Below are 19,096 nucleotides of genomic sequence, written 5' to 3' on the forward strand. Positions count from 1 at the left end.
CTTACTTTACCTTTAGAAACAAGCTAGTTCAAGACACAAAATGTACTACGGCGATGGCTGTGGAATGGGAACTCCATTTTGTTTCAAATGTAGCTCTGTAACACTGTGTTACATAGTTTCAATCACTGGTAATGCAGTAGGCCAGGGCTGATGGCTGCTGCGTCAAGGGTATCTCTAAAGGCAATGAAATGGCCTGGTCTATCCTGGACCTAGAAGGCTGCCTGCCTGCCTGCCATTTGCTTAAGGCTCTGGCACTGTGCCCAGGCGATGAAATAAGTCTAATGGTGAAGCTGGCGGTCAAACCAATGCCCCTGTATTTATCTTCCATAAAAAAGTACTGTAGCTGGAACACTGGCTGCTATATGAAGAGCCGAATCACGTAGGGCACTCTATTTGAGTAATTTTCCATGTGTTGTTGTCAATACATTGATGAAGATCAGCCTGTGAGCTCCCTTATGACGATATTGTCAAGTTGGTTGCCAGCTGTTGAAACAACTTGTTGCCTTCAATGTCTTATACACAGTAGTTTGTAAAGACACAATCTATCATTGATGACTGCACTCCCATGAATGCAGAATCCTGATTATAAGGTTTTGCTTCAGACAAAACAGGGTCAGGGGTAAGGGTAAGAAGGAACCTTAGTTTTGGTCAGTGTTTCCTAGAGTACAGCAATTATTTGCAAACAGTGGATAAGGTGAGAGGAGAGCGTTTGTACTGAATGTCTTGTGCAGAGTATGTTTTCTGTGGCATTGCTTTACTAGTCTATTTTAGGTGAGGACCATAAATGTTGTCTTAAACAAATTGTTTGGTCGAGAGGTCAAATGTGTTGAGACGATATGTTGGTTTATCTGAATCAGTGTTTGTTTAAAGCACTGAAGCACTTATTTCAGTGGAAGTAAGACAAAAGAAGCCTTTTGTTATATATCATCCTCCTCAGTGAATTTAATGAAAATAAAAATAGTGCAACATTAAAAAAGTTAACCTTTTTAGATAAAAGTATACTAAATATCTTCACGTGATTTAAAAACACACTGTCTGCAGTAGCCTCAACAGCACTCTGTAGGGTAGCACCATTGTGTAGCCGGAGGACATCTAGTTTCCGTCCTCCTCTGGGTACAATTACCTTAATACAAAACCTAGGAGGCTTGTGGTTCTCACCACCTTTTATAGACTTACACAGTAATTGTGATAACTTCTGGAGGATGTCCTCCATCCTATCAGAGCTCTTGCAGCTTGAACTGACTTGTCGTCCACCGAATCAAAGGATCAGAGAATTAATATATCACTGAAAGCATAAGCTACCGCTAGCTAGCACTGCAGTGCATAAACTGTTGTGAGTAATTGACTCAAAGAGAAAGACAATAGTTGAACAGTTTTTAACAAATTAATTTATTCAAAAAATGAAGGAGAAGCAAGAAAGAGAGAGAGAGAGATTTTCAAAATGTTTCACTTTCACTTACTTAACTAGCGAATGCAGCTAGCTAGTTTAGTTTACTCAAACACCCATCTCAAACAGAGAGGGATGCTATGTTAGCTAGCTGGCTATGGCTATCCAACACTGGAACTCTTCCAAGTCAAGGTAAGCTTTTGGTGTTATTAATTTATTATATATTGAATATATAGTTGAAGTCGGAAGTTTTACACCTTAGCCAAATACATTTCAACTCAGTTTTTCACAATTCCTGACATTTAATCCTAGTAAAAAATTCCCTGTTTTAGGTCAGTTAGGATCACCGCGTTATTTTAAGAATGTGAAATGTCAGAATAATAGTAGAGAGAATGATTTATTTCAGCTTTTATTTCATTCATCACATTCCCAATGGGTAAGAAGTTTACATACACTCAATTAGTATTTGGTAGCATTGCCTTTAAATTGTTTAAACTTGGGTCAAACGTTTTGGGTAGCCTTCCACAAGATTCCCACAATAAGTCGGGTGATTTATGGCCCATTCCTCCTGACAGAGCTGGTGTAACCGAGTCAGGTTGGTAGGTCTCCTTGCTCGCAAACGCTTTTTCAATTCTGCCCGCAAATTTTCTATAGGATTGAGGTCAGGACTTTGTGATGGCCACTCCAATAGCTTGACTTTGTTGTCCTTCACTCCCGTGCTGCATCCCCCTTTTTCCTCCAAACATAAGGATGGTCATTATGGCCAAACAGTTCTGTTCTTGTTTTATCAGACCAGAGGACATTTATCCAAAAAGTACAATCTTTGTCCCCATGTGCAGTTGCAAACCACAGTCTGGCTTTTTTATCGTGTTTTTCTAGCAGTGACTTCTTCCTTGCTGAGAAGCCTTTCAGGTTATGTCGATATAGGACTCGTTTTACTGTGGATATAGATACTGTTGTGCCTGTTTCCTCCCGCATCTTCACAAGGTCCTTGGGTGTTGTTCTGGGATTGATTTGCACTTTTCGCACCAAAGTACGCTCATCTCTAGGAGACAGAACACGTCTCCTTCCTGAGCGGTATGACGGCTGTGTGGTCCCATGGTGTTTATATTTGCGTACTATTGTTTGTACAGATGAACATGGTACCTTCAGGCGTTTGGAAATTGCATGATATCAAGCAAAGAGGCACTGAGTTTGTAGGGATGAACCAGACTTGTGGAGGTCTAAAGGCACACAATTATTAGAATCAGTGAATTATTAGTGAAATAATCTGTTTGTAAACAATTGTTGGAAAAATGACTTGTGTCATGCACAAAGTAGATGTCCTAGTGGACTTGCCAAAACTATAGCTTGTTAACAAGACATTTATGGTGTGGTTGAAAAAATAGTTTTAATGACTCCAACCTAAGTGTATGTAAACTAGTTTTAATGACTCAAACCTAAGTGTATGTAAACTAGTTTTAATGACTCCAACCTAAGTGTATGGAAACTAGTTTTAATGACTCCAACCTAAGTGTATGGAAACTAGTTTTAATGACTCCAACCTAAGTGTATGGAAACTAGTTTTAATGACTCCAACCTAAGTGTATGTCAACTTCCGACTTCAACTGTAGCTGCATCCGACTGTTCCCTGTCAATGGGCCGAGAACCTGTGACGTCAGAAAGTCTATAGGACAAACTGGATAAGTGACTGAACTAATAGGGAACAATGTTGTTGTTGTCTGTAAGAAGGAAGTTGTACGATGGTGTCATTTTGCTGAGTCTACCATTAAATTACTTTAATGTTACACATTATAACAATTCCAAATAATGTGATAAATGGAAATGTGAATATTCTACCCAAGAATGTGAAGAAACGTGTCAGTTGCCAATCTGAATCTGGTTTACAGTACCCCTGCCGCACCATTGGCTGTTGAACTGTGTGATGGCAGACAGGCCAGGCCTGAGTAGGGATCTCTCTTCCAGACTTCCAGAAACACTGCAGTGCATGTGATCAGGGATAGCCCTGCTCAGCCTGCCGTCTGTCCAGCCAGCCAGGGTAGGAACAAACATAACTCATTGTTTTCAGATGGCGGAGTTGGACTTCCATCAAGTCCATTTAATTAGCACTAAGGGGAAGAGCAAAGCAAGTAGAGAGAAGCAAGGAGGTTGTGAGGTGCACGTAGCGTACTGCATGCTTGACCGGAATACAGTGTGATGCTATGCATGACCACAAGTCTGCCATATGTCTTTCTACAAATATAAGGCATATGAAGAAATTAATTATTGATGAAGACTAAGACCATTATTCACAATTGTACAGAATGCAAACGGTTTAGAAACCATGGGCTGGCAGGTAGCCTTTTGGTTAAAGCGTTGGACTTGGACCAAAAGTTTGCAAGGTAAAAATCTGTCGTTCTGCCCCTGAACAAGCAGTTAACCCACTGTTCCTAGGCCATCATTTAAAATAATAATTTGTTGTTAACTGACTTGCCTAGTAAAATAAAGGTTAAAAAAATATTAAAATGTATCCCTGTGTGTCCTTGTCCTCACCTTAGGACTCAAATGACTGTTTTTATTGTCATACTATTACCTTGTTTTAGCTCATTGGTTTATAGATAATAGTCTTGTGAACACAGGCAGTCAGGCAGTCAGGCAGTCAGGCAGTCAGTCAGTCGGTCAGTCAGTCAGTCAGTCAGTCCTACAGGCTGAGCATCTCCCCTGAGGCATCAAGATGCAGTGAGCTGTGGTACCCATGTAGCTTACCCCAGCCTTCTTCCCTCTGGCATCTTAAATAATTCACTCAGTGCTTATTAGCTGTGTGAATAAGGAAAAAAGAGACAGATCAGAGCCCTTTTTATTCTAGCAGAGTTTGCTGTAGCGTCATGGCAACCGCTGCTGGAAGAACCCCCCCCCCCTTCTCTCGCTTCACACACCTCACTGCACTCTGGTCCTGCATAGAGACAGCGTCTCCGAGAGGAGAGAGCAGCACCTACGGCCAGACTCTCTGAGCCCCTGCATTGTGCCAGGCTCAGCGTCTGCACGGCACGTCTCTCCTAACTGCTTATCGATTCTCCCAGCCTTTGCTCCTCCCTCCCTTGCTCCCTCCCTCCCTCTCCCTCCCTCTTCTTCACTCCTCCCTCCCTCGCTCCCTCTCCTTGCTTCTTCTTCGCTCCCTTACTCTCTCTCCCTCTCCCTCTCCCTCTCTCTCTCTCTCTCTCTCTCTCTTTCTCTCTCTCTCCCTCTCCACTCCAGCCCTCCTTCCTTCCTTCCACCCTCCCTTTCACCATGCGCCTAATTTTCAAAGCTCAGCATTCCCCTCTGCGTGTACTGTAGAGGGAGAACAAATGAACGAGAGGAGGAGGAGCAGAGTCCAGAGTACGCCATAACCCCCCCCCCCCCACACCCAATTGATGACAAGTAGGATTTTTATTGAGTAGCCCTTCAGCCAATGAGGTTGCAGTGCCGGGAAATACAGCAGTGAAACGGCACATAGCTTTGATGCTGGTGCTGATTTGCAGTGTGAGAGAATGTTAATGTGCGCGTGTATTTCATTTCATTTTCCCCAGATCTGATTAACTCCTCACTACAGGCAACTGTTTTGTGTCAGTGTGTGTGAAGAGGGCTTTCGTGAAGAGACCCCCGGGGGTGACTGCGGGGACTGAGCAGTTCCAAGAGGCTTATCTTCTTCAGAGTGGGATAAACCCAAAAAACTATTAATCTCAAACATTTCTTCTCCTAAGACCTTATCTCAAGTGTCCTGCAGGTACTACAGACAGAAGTACCCTCCCTCTCTCTCTTTTTCTCCAGGAGACAACAGCTCTCCGATACAGGTAAGGTGTCACTTCTTACTGTATGTACATGTTTGTTGATCGGTGATGAGTGCCGTGGTCATGTATCATTTAGTCATGGCAGTAACCAGCCTCATTACACTGCCCATCTACCTATAGGACTGCAGTGGGAGAGGAAAGGCTCAAGGTAATTATAGTAGACAATGATATCTTCCCCAGTTTCAATTTCCTCTGGTTTAATGTAGAGACACTGCAGGGAAAGGGAGGCTGCCAGTGGAACTTTCTCTCTCAGTATTGAGGCAAGTCCTCATGCGTAGCTTCATACAGTGCTGCAGTATCACGTTACATAATAGTAGAAAATGTGTGTAAGAGAGTAGAACTTGGGATGGGGCTGTTTTTCACATTAGAAAACATTGAAACAACATATTTCACAGTCCTCTACTCCTTTATGGATACCATTCACTTCACGTATGCCGATTCAACTATAACTGAAGTGATCAGTGGAGTGTGTTTTAGTCCCAATTCAATGTTTGATCAAATGCCTTTAACATTTTTTTTTATTTATTTTTTTATTTTTTTTTTACCCTGAACCAAAATATGAGAGAAATTTACAAACAACCAATTTTCTGTTGATCTGTTGATATCACGTTTATATGCAGTTATCTGGTTGATATAAGTCCATTTGTTTTCTATCTTTAAATTTAGACTAAAAGGAAGGTAAATGGTTGATAAAATGACATGATGACAGTTTTGAAGTAACATCATGAGAGGAACAGCCCCGTTCCACTATACATTCTGCTGCGCTGGGGGGTGCATGCAAGGTCAATTCTGCTGAACAAGCTATTCTGAAGGAGCCCATGCATGCATTGAAGAGGTGCTACCCTGTACTGTAATGGATTCAAAGTAATGATATTAACTGTCAAAGCTAGGTTTCTCAGAACAAATTAACCACATCGCCCCTTTCCACCATGTGTAGCTTGTACCTAAGGTCATTGCATCATCATTGACTACGTTGACTGCGTATCTTTTCTTGGGTTGATTTCAAAGTCTTCCACACCACTCTGAAGGGTACAGTTTACCAGATAAAAGTGTACCTCAGTGAAAATGCAGCAGTTTATATCAGGTTATAAAACCTGATCTACTGAGCAATTCCATATTCCTCATATGCATACTTTAGTCATGAGTCATTAGCATAAGGATGGAACCTCTATATACCACATCAGGGTGTAAACAATGGTATTGAGAGGCAGCATTATCCAAGGTGACAAGTGAGTGTCTTTCTATGGGGCTGTTGTGTTCTCAGGTGGTGTTTCAGGCTGGTCGGTCTTCAGGGCCACTATGTGTACAGGACTGGGTCTCTCCAGGTTTAGAACCTCCTATAGCTCCTCCCACCAGCTTCCTCCAGTGTACATGACTGCCTGTACTGGGACTCTCCTGGTTAAGATGCATAGGGGTCCGCCTCCTCTGGCACAGCAGAGGTGATTCAGAGGAGCCACAGCCGCAGCACTCTCTCTCTCTCTCTCTCTCTCTCTCTCTCTCTCTCTCTCTCTCTCTCTCTCTCTCTCTCTCACTTACACACACATGCACACTCGCGCACACACACACACACACACACACACACACACACACACACACACACACACACACAGTTGTCCAGGGAATAGTGCTGAGCTGGCCATGTCATGGGGGAGGATACTGGGATACGTACCAGTGCTAGTTCATAAATCAGTAAAATGGAGTCTATTTTGGGTCATAGGGGTAAGTGGGAGAGACATGTCTGGGGTTTTACTGCTTGGTTAAAATGGATGGGCTTTCAAAGGAATGAGGCAACACTACAGTAACCCTCACCCTAACCCTAACCCTTATTTGTGAGTAGAGGAGGTCAATTGCTGTTTCCTCTCCTGGTCAACATAAAAGCATAACAGTTAAGAAATGTTCCCGTACATCGATAGGTCTTCTACTCTTCACGTTGGAGTGGTTGTGCAGCTGAAAAGGAAAGGCCTTGATGCTTCACCACAATCTCTCTCTCTCTCTCTCTCTCTCTCTCTTGGATAGATTTTGTGCAGTAATAAACTGTTTGTATGATCTCTCCCAGAAGATGCTCCATTGTTAATGACACGCCAGGTGCACATTGAGATGATACTGAGATTATATTTTTCATTGTGAGTCAAACTGTATATAAGCTAGGGAAGTCTTCATGTGTCCATGGCAGACATTTCTGTAACACATTTTGTGAAGTACATACGGATGTTTTATAGTGTGCTTTGTAAACTGACAAAGGGAACTATGTTTTTGTAAGACTGATGCAAATTTTGGAAATGCAATGGCCTGTTGTAATTCTCTAACATGGCCTTTGTACCGTTTAGCCACCGTTTAGCTATGTTACAGCCATCTGAGCCAATTATGTATTATGAAGTCATTTTTAGCCTACTTTTATAGTGAGCCTGGACTTCCCTCTAAAAGTTACTGACTTGCTGTCTTTGTTTCATTGGGAACTGCAGGCAAACACTGTCAGTTTACGCTTTACTGCTGTGGTAGAGGGTTTGTTTGTGTAGCCAGCCACTGGGGTCAGATAGGAGAAAGGAGAAAAAGAGAGACAATACAAAGGAAGGTAATGAGATGTTGTCAGAGTCCTATCTTCCTCTCTTCGCTCTCTCCAGGTCCACCGGTACTGAAGCTAGCTGCCTGCCACCCCAATTGTCACTGCTTCTAGACAATAATGAAACCACCCTACAGGTTATTTGGCACACACATTATGGCAAGCTACTCCTGTTATTCACATCCTCAGAGATAAAGGCCTACATTTTCATTAAAGTGTTTAAGTTTTCTCTGCCTTATAATATATAATACATACTGTATCTTTGGGATCCATAACATCAACATTATATTTATTCTAAAGTTTGAACAATCCCAAAATGCTATGTTCAACTTGATGTAAGTGTCATATCTAGCCTGAAATCCAGTCGGTTTGTGCTAACTTCCACTCCTTGCCACTCCTTGTCATGCATGACAAGGCAAGGAGTGGAATGTTAGCACAAACAGACAATCATATCTGTGTTTCTTGTTGTTTCATGCGCTACTAACCGTAAACAGACTCTGAGTCTATGATCTTTTGAATGATAAAACATGCTCTTGTCCAGGGTCCCCCTTCCAGGCAAATCATTGACCCAGCGACCTCCATCATACGTCTTGTATTATCATCAGGTGAATGAAGGAGAAGTAATCATTATTTTGAAGTGAATAGATTTGGTAGATGGTTTTCATTATTTTGACCTCCCCACATTATAATTGGAAGAGGAAGTGTAAACTCTAACAGCCTATTAGCTGGAAAGAAAACTCCAAACACATTTTCACTAAGAGCAGCTGGTTAAACAAAGGTTAGCCATGCGTTTGAAAACATGTATGTCCAAGTCAAGGAGCATACCAGCAGCCAGCAGCCTATTCATGGGTGATTCTTAAAAGCCTATGTCAGATACTCCAGTGAGTGTAATTGGCTTAATATTAGGAGTTGAGAAATAAATGTGACATTATTTACATTTTTAGAAATAAGATATTCTCCTCTTTTCTACTGTAGGTATGTAAACAGTTAGTTAGTCACAGTTAGTTTATTATGTTGTTGGTAGAGATATTCACAAAAACGTTAAAACAAAAAATATATATATATTTTTTAATGTATTTATATTTTTGCCGACCCCTGCAGTACCTCCGTATACTCCTAGGGGGCCACGGATTCCCGGTTGAATACCCCTGCTCTATTGATTGAATAACTAATGACTAAGTGTTGGTTAGAGAACTCCCCATTATCTCATAGTTGGAGTGAGAGATAACCATGCAGCTTTCATTGTTACAGATAAGAGTAGTGTAGACCAAACCCTGCAGTCCCAGTAAGCACTGATCAAGCACTGATCACGACGGGCACAAAAGCTTCCGCTTCCGAATATATTACTCGCTAATGTTCAGTCTCTGGATAATAAAGAAGACGAGCTCAGGGTGAGGATCCCCTTCCAGAGAGACATCAGGGAATGTAATATACTCCAATTCATGGAATCATGGCTCTCTCCGAATATCCTGTCCATACAGCCAGCTGGGTTCTCAGTACATCGCGCAGACAGGAATAAAGAACTCTCCTGGAAGAAGGGCTTGGTGTATGTTTCATGATTAACCACTCATGGTGTGATTGTGATAACATACAGAAACTCAAGTCCTTTTGTTCGCCCAACCTAGAATACCACACAATCAAACGCAGACTGTTTTACCTCCCAAGAGAAATCTCTTTGGTTATAGTCACAGCCATGTATATTCCCCCTCAAACCGATACCCCGACGGCCCTCAAGGAACTACACTGGACTTTATGCAAAGTGTAAACCACATATACTGAGACAACATTTATTGTAGCTGGGGATTTTAACAAAGCAAATTTTAGGAAAATGCTATCGATGTTCTATCAACACATTGACTGTAGTACTCGCCCTGGGAAAACATTTGACCACTGATATTCTCTCTTCCAGGATGCCTACAAGGCCCTCTACTGCCCTCCCTTTGGCAAATCAGATCACGACTCCATTTTGCTCCTCCTTTCCTATAGGCAGAAACTCAAACAGGAAGGTCTATTCAATGCTGGTCTGACCAATCGGAATCCATGCTTCAAGATTGTTTTGATCATGGGGACTGGGATATGTTCCGGATAGCCTCGGATATTAACATTGATGTATACACGGACACGGTGACTGAGTTCATCAGGAAGTGTATACGGGATGTTGTTCCCACGGTGACTATTAAAACTTACCCAAACCGGAAACCGAGGCTAGATGGCAGTATTCTCGCTAAACTGAAAGCATGAACCAACGCATTTAACCATAGCAAGGTGACTGGGAATATGGATGAATAAAAATAGTGCAGTTATTCCCTCTGTAAAGCAATCAAACAGGCAAAACGGCATTACAGAGACAAAGTGGAGTTGCAATTCAATGGCTCAGACACGAGACATATGTGGCAGGGTCTACAGACAATCACGGATTACAAAGGGAAAACCAGCCACGTCGTGGACACCGACATCTTGCTCCCAGATAAGCTAAGCACCTTTTGGCCGCTTTGAGGATAACACAGCGCCTTCGAAAAGGGCCCCTCACAAGGACTGTGGGCTCTCGTTATCCGTGGCTGATGTAAGTAAAACATTTAAACGTGTTAACCTTTGCAAGGCTGCCGGCCCAGACGGCATCCCTAGCCATATCCTCAGAGCATGCGCAGACCAGCTGGCTGGAGTGTTTACAGACATATTCAATTTCTCCCTATCCCATTCGCTGTCCACAATTGCTTCAATATGTCCACCGTTCCTGTCCCAAGAAAGCAAAGGTAAATGAACTACATGACAATTGCTTCTGTCATCATGAAGTGCTTTGAGAGGCTAGTTAAGGATCGTATCACCTCTACCTTACCTTACACCCCAGACCCACTTCGGTTTGCTTACCGCCCCAATAGATCCACAGACGACGCAATCGCCATTGCATTTCACACTGCCCTATCCCACTTGGACAAGAGGAATACATATGAAAGAATACTGTTCATTGACTATAGCTCAGCCTTCAAAACCATAGTACCCTCCAAGCTCATCATCAGGCTCGGGGCCCTGGGTCTGAAACCTGCCCTGTGCAACCCAGTCTTGGATTTCCTGATGGGCAAGACCCTGGGTGGTGAAGGTAGGAAACAACACCTTCATTTCACTGATCCTCAACCCAGGGGCCCCACAAGGGTTCATACTTAGCCCCCTCCTCCCTGTTCACCCATGACTGCGTGGTCACAATCATCAAGTTTGCAGACGACACAACCATAGAAGGCCTGATTACCAATAATGATGAGACAGCCTACAGAGAGGAGGTGAGAGCCCTGGTGGAGTGGTGCCAGGAAAATAACCTCTCCCTCAACGTCAACTAAAAGAAGGAGCTGATGTTGGACTTCAGGAAAAAGCAGAGGGAGCACACCCCTATCCACATTGACGGGACCACAGTGGAGAACGTGAAAAGCTTCAAGTTCCTTGGCGTACACATCACTGATTGTCTGAAATGGTCCACCCACACAGACAGTGTGGTGAAGAAGGTGCAACAGCGCCTCTTCAACCTGAGGAGGCTGAAGAAATGTGGCTTGTCCCCCAAGACCCTTACAAACTTTTACAGATGCACAATTGAGAGCATCCTGTCAGGCTGTATCACCGCCTAGTACGGTAACTGCCATGCCCGCAACCACAGGGCTCTCCAGAGGATGGTGCAGTCTGTCCAACATTTCACCGGGGGCACACTGCCTGCCCTCCAGGACACCTACAGCTCCCAGTGTCACAGGAAGGCCTAAAACATCATCAAGGACGTCAACCACCCGAGCCACGGCCTGTTCACCCCGCTACCATCCAGCAGGCGAGGTCAGGACAGGTGCATCAAAGCAAGGACAGAGAGACTGAAAAACAGCTTCTATCTCAAGGCCATCAGACTGTTAAATAGCCATCACTAGCCGGCTTCCCCCCGGTTACTCAAACCTGCAACTTAGAGGCTGCTGCCCTGGAACACTAGTCACTTGAATAATGTTTACATACTGCTTTACTCATCTTGTATGTATATAATATATATAATATATTCTCTTCTACTGTATTCTAGTCAATGCCAATCCGACATTGCTCCTCCTAATATTTATATATATCTTAATTCCATTACTTTACTTTTAGTTTTGTGGATATTGTTGTGAATTGTTAGATATTACTGCACTGTTGAAGCTAGGAACACAAGCATGCTGCTAAACCCGCAATAACATCTGCTAAATATGAGTATGTGACCAGTACAATTTGATTTGATTTTATTAATATGTTTGATAAGAGCCACAGTGAGCCTGAACTATCAGGCCTGCTGCTATGTCTGTGTTGTTTTTCCTAACTGTTAGAAAGATATGCTGTATATGTTGTATGCCAGCAGAGTTGGAAGCTCAAGAGGTGAGAGAGTATAGCTGAGAATTCTCATAGCTTAGTGGAGTCCACATCAGCACAAACTCCATTGACTGGGATGGGCAACAATTGCAGAAAGGGCTTCCCCCTGTACTTCACTACATCTGGTTGATTCATGTGGATAATCTAATTAAAGTTCCATCAATTACGTGTTAAACCATGATTGAATTTCTGAGAAATCTATGCAGCCATGTTAATGGGCAAACAGCAATCTAAAACTATATCATATGACATTTACCCTCCTCTGTTAAATAAGGACAGCTCAAATTCACTGCCCCCTATTGGTCAGAATCCAGATCTTCAATTATAGACTTGTGCATCACCACAATGTGGGTGCAACGATCTCAGAATAGCAACATTGTACATACTATCTTCAAATGATTTAGTAAGACTGAGAATGTATCCATCCCACATTGAATGCTGTAAGTTAAGAATATTGATAGAGAGAAAGTGTGTGTGTGTGTGTGTGTGTGTGTGTACCAGCAGGAAGCACAAAAATAATGAGCGTGTGTATAATAGAGAGAGAGAGAGAGAGAGAGAGAGAGAGAGAGAGAGAGAGAGTGAGAGAGAGAGAGAGAGAGAGAGAGAGAGAGAGAGAGAGAGAGAGAGAGAGAGAGAGAGAGAGAGAGAGAGAGAGAGAGAGAGAGAGAGAGAGAGAGAGAGAGAGAGAGAGAGAGAGAGAGAGAGAGAGAGAGAGAGAGAGAGAGAGAGAGAGAGAGAGAGGGAGGGAGAAATAAACCAAGAGCAGCCAAGAGGGTAAGAAAGAGTCAAAACGTTTGACTGGCCTAATTTGAGCAACCTTGGAAAGACAGAGGAGAGACGGCTATGTGATGGTACTGGGATGGAGGGACTGTGATGGTGTTGGCATGGAGAGACTGTGATGGTGTTAGGATGGAGGGACTGTGATGGTGTTGGGATGGAGGGACTGTGATGGTATTGGCATGGAGGGACTGTGATGGTGTTGGCATGGAGGGATGGTGATGGGATGGAGGGACTGTGATGGTGTTGGGATGGAGGGACTGTGATGGTGCTGGGATGGAGGGACTGTGATGGTGTTGGCATGGAGGGATGGTGCTGGGATGGAGGGACTGTGATGGTGTTGGGATGGAGGGACTGTGATAGTGTTAGGATGGAGGGACTGTGATGGTGTTGGGATGGAGGGACTGTGATGGTGATGGGATGGAAGGACTGTGATGGTGTTAGGATGGAGGGACTGTGATGGTGTTAGGATGGAGGGACTGTGATGGTGATGGGATGGAGGGACTGTGATGGTGTTGGGATGGAGGGACTGTGATGGTGATGGGATGGAGGGACTGTGATGGTGATGGGATGGAGGGACTGTGATGGTGTTAGGATGGAGGGACTGTGATGGTGTTAGGATGGAGGGACTGTAATGGTGATGGGATGGAGGGACTTTGAGACTGTGTCCAGGGGGGTGCCATGTACTTAGGTCACTGTCAGCCTCAACAGATCCTGTCCTGAGACATTACTAATTTATAATAATAATCCTGAATATGAATCATGTTCAAAATCATTTCCTGTCTTTAATCCTTGACCCAGCCAATTTATTTACTGGAGGCAACTATTTTTATTTGAAATGTGACTTCTTCCAATTGCTTGGGTTAGTTAGTTATTGCATTAATATCCTGTATAGCTATTACCGTTAGTACCCAGTTAGTTGAGTTAGTGTTTTGACTAGCTATTTCAAGTTTAAAATACAGTACCAATGTCTTACTCCTTCTATAGAATATTGCAGTGGGTAGTACACATGATCTAGATAAATCATATCATGGACAAAATGAGGAAGATTTTGGTGTGTTTTGCAAGCTGAAATAAGTTATTGTAAATCGTCATGGCATACAGTACATACTATAAAGTACTGGTCTGGCACAACATACTTGATAGAATTCACTGGGAAGTGCACTTTTAGATACGTGAGATTAATGTTGTCTTTGTTCGTTTGTTCATTTCTTGTTCATGTGTTCATTTCTCTCAAAGATTGCAACTGTAGACAAGCATTTCTCTTGAAGATAGCAACTGTAGACAAGCATTTCTCTTGAATATAGCAACTGTAGACAAACATTTATCTTGAAGATAGCAACTGTGGACAAGCATTTCTCTTGAAGATAGCAACTGTGGACAAGCATTTCTCTTGAAGATAGCAACTGTGGACAAGCATTTCTCTTGAAGATAGCAACTGTGGACAAGCATTTCTCTTGAAGATAGCAACTGTGGACAAGCATTTCTCTTGAACATCCAACTGTGGACAAGCATTTCCCTTGAAGATAGCAACTGTGGACAAGCATTTCCCTTGAAGATAGCAACTGTGGACAAGCATTTCCCTTGAAGATAGCAACTATGGACAAGCATTTCCCTTGAAGATCGCAACTGTGGACAAACATTTATCTTGAAGTTGGACACGTATCTTTGTCCTGTGTTGTCCTTGTTGCCCTTGTACGTCTGGATGTCATGCTGCTGAGATGTCACACTGCAATTTTTTGATCTAACACTTTCTGATTTTCCCCAGTGCATTGCATTTTTTTATTACAAAAGGGAAAGCAATTGCATAGTTGCCAGCCTGCCACTGAAGGACTGGCGATTGCACAGATCTGTACAGGCATTGTAGTTGGTGGCACGAAGCAGCATGCGGAATGATAACTTTAAAAAAGGGCTCTAAACCAGGTTCATAGATGATTTTTGTTATCTTAAGTTTTCAGTAAGGCCTTCAGTGTTTCCTGAACAAATTCACTGGCCAGAAAACACGTAGGCCCTACTCAGCAGTTGTAATGCTATATTTCTGTCATTATTGATAACTGGAGAAAAGACACTCAGACATAATCTGCAAGATTGATTGTTGATGCCTATATGTTTTACATCATTGATATGTTAACCAAAATCTAGAACAAGTTAAGTCACCAGGTGGTGACTAGCCTATAGTATTCTAGAATGAGTTATGTCACCAGGTGGTGACTAGCCTATAGTATTCTAGAATGAGTTATGTCACCAGTTGGTGACTAGCCTATAGTATTCTAGAATGAGTTATGTCACCAGGTGGTGACTAGCCTATAGTATTCTAGAACTAGTTATGTCACCAGGTGGTGACTAGCCTATAGTATTCTAGAATGAGTTATGTCACCAGGTGGTGACTAGCCTATAGTATTCTAGAACTAGTTATGTCACCAGGTGGTGACTAGCCTATAGTATTCTAGAACGAGTTATGTCACCAGGTGGTGACTAGCCTATAGTATTCTAGAACTAGTTATGTCATCAGGTGGTGACTAGCCTATAGTATTCTAGAACTAGTTATGTCATCAGGTGGTGACTAGCCTATAGTATTCTAGAACTAGTTATGTCATCAGGTGGTGACTAGCCTATAGTATTCTAGAACGAGTTATGTCACCAGGTGGTGACTAGCCTATAGTATTCTAGAACTAGTTATGTCATCAGGTGGTGACTAGCCTATAGTATTCTAGAACGAGTTATGTCACCAGGTGGTGACTAGCCTATAGTATTCTAGAACTACTTATGTCACCAGGTGGTGACTAGCCTATAGTATTCTAGAACGAGTTATGTCACCAGGTGGTGACTAGCCTATAGTATTCTAGAACGAGTTATGTCACCAGGTGGTGACTAGCCTATAGTATTCTAGAACTAGTTATGTCACCAGGTGGTGACTAGCCAATAGTATTCTAGAACTAGTTATGTCATCAGGTGGTGACTAGCCTATAGTATTCTAGAACGAGTTATGTCACCAGGTGGTGACTAGCCTATAGTATTCTAGAACTAGTTATGTCACCAGGTGGTGACTAGCCTATAGTATTATAGAACTAGTTATGTCACCAGGTGGTGACTAGCCTATAGTATTCTAGAACTAGTTATGTCACCAGGTGGTGACTAGCCTATAGTATTCTAGAATGAGTTATGTCACCAGGTGGTGACTAGCCTATAGTATTCTAGAATGAGTTATGTCACCAGGTGGTGACTAGCCTATAGTATTCTAGAATGAGTTATGTCACCAGGTGGTGACTAGCCTATAGTATTTTAGAATGAGTTATGTCACCAGGTGGTGACTAGCCTATAGTATTCTAGAACGAGTTATGTCACCAGGTGGTGACTAGCCTATAGTATTCTAGAACTAGTTATGTCATCAGGTGGTGACTAGCCTATAGTATTCTAGAACGAGTTATGTCATCAGGTGGTGACTAGCCTATAGTATTCTAGAACGAGTTATGTCACCAGGTGGTGACTAGCCTATAGTATTCTAGAATGAGTTATGTCACCAGGTGGTGACTAGCCTATAGTATTCTAGAACTAGTTATGTCACCAGGTGGTGACTAGCCTATAGTTATGTCATCAGGTGGTCTAGCCTATAGTATTCTAGAAGTTATGTCACCAGGTGGTGACTAGCCTATAGTATTCTAGAACTAGTTATGTCACCAGGTGGTGACTAGCCTATAGTATTATAGAACTAGTTATGTCACCAGGTGGTGACTAGCCTATAGTATTCTAGAACTAGTTATGTCACCAGGTGGTGACTAGCCTATAGTATTCTAGAATGAGTTATGTCACCAGGTGGTGACTAGCCTATAGTATTCTAGAATGAGTTATGTCACCAGGTGGTGACTAGCCTATAGTATTCTAGAATGAGTTATGTCACCAGGTGGTGACTAGCCTATAGTATTTTAGAATGAGTTATGTCACCAGGTGGTGACTAGCCTATAGTATTCTAGAACGAGTTATGTCACCAGGTGGTGACTAGCCTATAGTATTCTAGAACTAGTTATGTCATCAGGTGGTGACTAGCCTATAGTATTCTAGAACGAGTTATGTCACCAGGTGGTGACTAGCCTATAGTATTCTAGAACTAGTTATGTCACCAGGTGGTGACTAGCCAATAGTATTCTAGAACTAGTTATGTCATCAGGTGGTGACTAGCCTATAGTATTCTAGAACTAGTTATGTCATCAGGTAGTGACTAGCCTATAGTATTCTAGAACGAGTTATGTCACCAGGTGGTGACTAGCCTATAGTATTCTAGAACTAGTTATCTCACCAGGTGGTGACTAGCCTATAGTATTCTAGAACTAGTTATGTCACCAGGTGGTGACTAGCCTATAGTATTCTAGAACTAGTTATGTCACCAGGTGGTGACTAGCCTATAGTATTCTAGAATGAGTTATGTCACCAGGTGGTGACTAGCCTATAGTATTCTAGAATGAGTTATGTCACCAGGTGGTGACTAGCCTATAGTATTCTAGAATGAGTTATGTCACCAGGTGGTGACTAGCCTATAGTATTCTAGAATGAGTTATGTCACCAGGTGGTGACTAGCCTATAGTATTCTAGAACGAGTTATGTCACCAGGTGGTGACTAGCCTATAGTATTCTAGAACTAGTTATGTCATCAGGTGGTGACTAGCCTATAGTATTCTAGAACGAGTTATGTCACCAGGTGGTGACTAGCCTATAGTATTCTAGAACTAGTTATGTCACCAGGTGGTGACTAGCCTATAGTATTCTAGAACTAGTTATGTCACCAGGTGGTGACTAGCCTATAGTATTCTAGAGCTAGTTATGTCACCAGGTGGTGACTAGCCTATAGTATTCTAGAACTAGTTATGTCACCAGTTGGTGACTAGCCTATAGTATTCTAGAACTAGTTATGTCACCAGGTGGTGACTAGCCTATAGTATTCTAGAACTAGTTATGTCACCAGGTGGTGACTAGCCTATAGTATTCTAGAACTAGTTATGTCACCAGGTGGTGACTAGACTATAGTATTCTAGAACTAGTTATGTCACCAGGTGGTGACTAGCCTATAGTATTCTAGAACGAGTTATGTCACCAGGTGGTGACTAGCCTATAGTATTCTAGAACTAGTTATGTCATCAGGTGGTGACTAGCCTATAGTATTCTAGAACTAGTTATGTCATCAGGTGGTGACTAGCCTATAGTATTCTAGAACTAGTTATGTCATCAGGTGGTGACTAGCCTATAGTATTCTAGAACGAGTTATGTCACCAGGTGGTGACTAGCCTATAGTATTCTAGAACTAGTTATGTCATCAGGTGGTGACTATCCTATAGTATTCTAGAACGAGTTATGTCACCAGGTGGTGACTAGCCTATAGTATTCTAGAATGAGTTATGTCACCAGGTGGTGACTAGCCTATAGTATTCTAGAATGAGTTATGTCACCAGGTGGTGACTAGCCTATAGTATTCTAGAACGAGTTATGTCACCAGGTGGTGACTAGCCTATAGTATTCTAGAACTAGTTATGTCACCAGGTGGTGACTAGCCTATAGTATTATAGAACTAGTTATGTCACCAGGTGGTGACTAGCCTATAGTATTCTAGAACTAGTTATGTCACCAGGTGGTGACTAGCCTATAGTATTCTAGAATGAGTTATGTCACCAGGTGGTGACTAGCCTATAGTATTCTAGAATGAGTTATGTCACCAGGTGGTGACTAGCCTATAGTATTCTAGAATGAGTTATGTCACCAGGTGGTGACTAGCCTATAGTATTTTAGAATGAGTTATGTCACCAGGTGGTGACTAGCCTATAGTATTCTAGAACGAGTTATGTCACCAGGTGGTGACTAGCCTATAGTATTCTAGAACTAGTTATGTCATCAGGTGGTGACTAGCCTATAGTATTCTAGAACGAGTTATGTCACCAGGTGGTGACTAGCCTATAGTATTCTAGAACTAGTTATGTCACCAGGTGGTGACTAGCCTATAGTATTCTAGAACTAGTTATGTCATCAGGTGGTGACTAGCCTATAGTATTCTAGAACTAGTTATGTCATCAGGTGGTGACTAGCCTATAGTATTCTAGAATGAGTTATGTCACCAGGTGGTGACTAGCCTATAGTATTCTAGAATGAGTTATGTCACCAGGTGGTGACTAGCCTATAGTATTCTAGAACGAGTTATGTCACCAGGTGGTGACT

General features: G+C 42.5%; 1 protein-coding gene across 2 annotated transcripts in view; it reads left to right on the forward strand.

Moving 5' to 3' along the window:
• The first annotated feature begins 4,853 nt into the window (after positions 1-4,853).
• LOC139371367 (synaptotagmin-2-like) overlaps positions 4,854-19,096 on the forward strand; it is a 45,144-nt gene continuing 30,901 nt past the window's right edge. For both annotated transcript variants that reach the window (XM_071111720.1, XM_071111722.1), the window contains exon 1: positions 4,854-5,199. The gene's annotated coding sequence lies outside the window, so the exon portion shown is untranslated. The remainder of the gene's footprint in view (positions 5,200-19,096) is intronic.

This window comes from Oncorhynchus clarkii, chromosome 17 (assembly GCF_045791955.1).
Source record: "Oncorhynchus clarkii lewisi isolate Uvic-CL-2024 chromosome 17, UVic_Ocla_1.0, whole genome shotgun sequence".
NCBI classification, from domain to species: domain Eukaryota; kingdom Metazoa; phylum Chordata; class Actinopteri; order Salmoniformes; family Salmonidae; genus Oncorhynchus; species Oncorhynchus clarkii.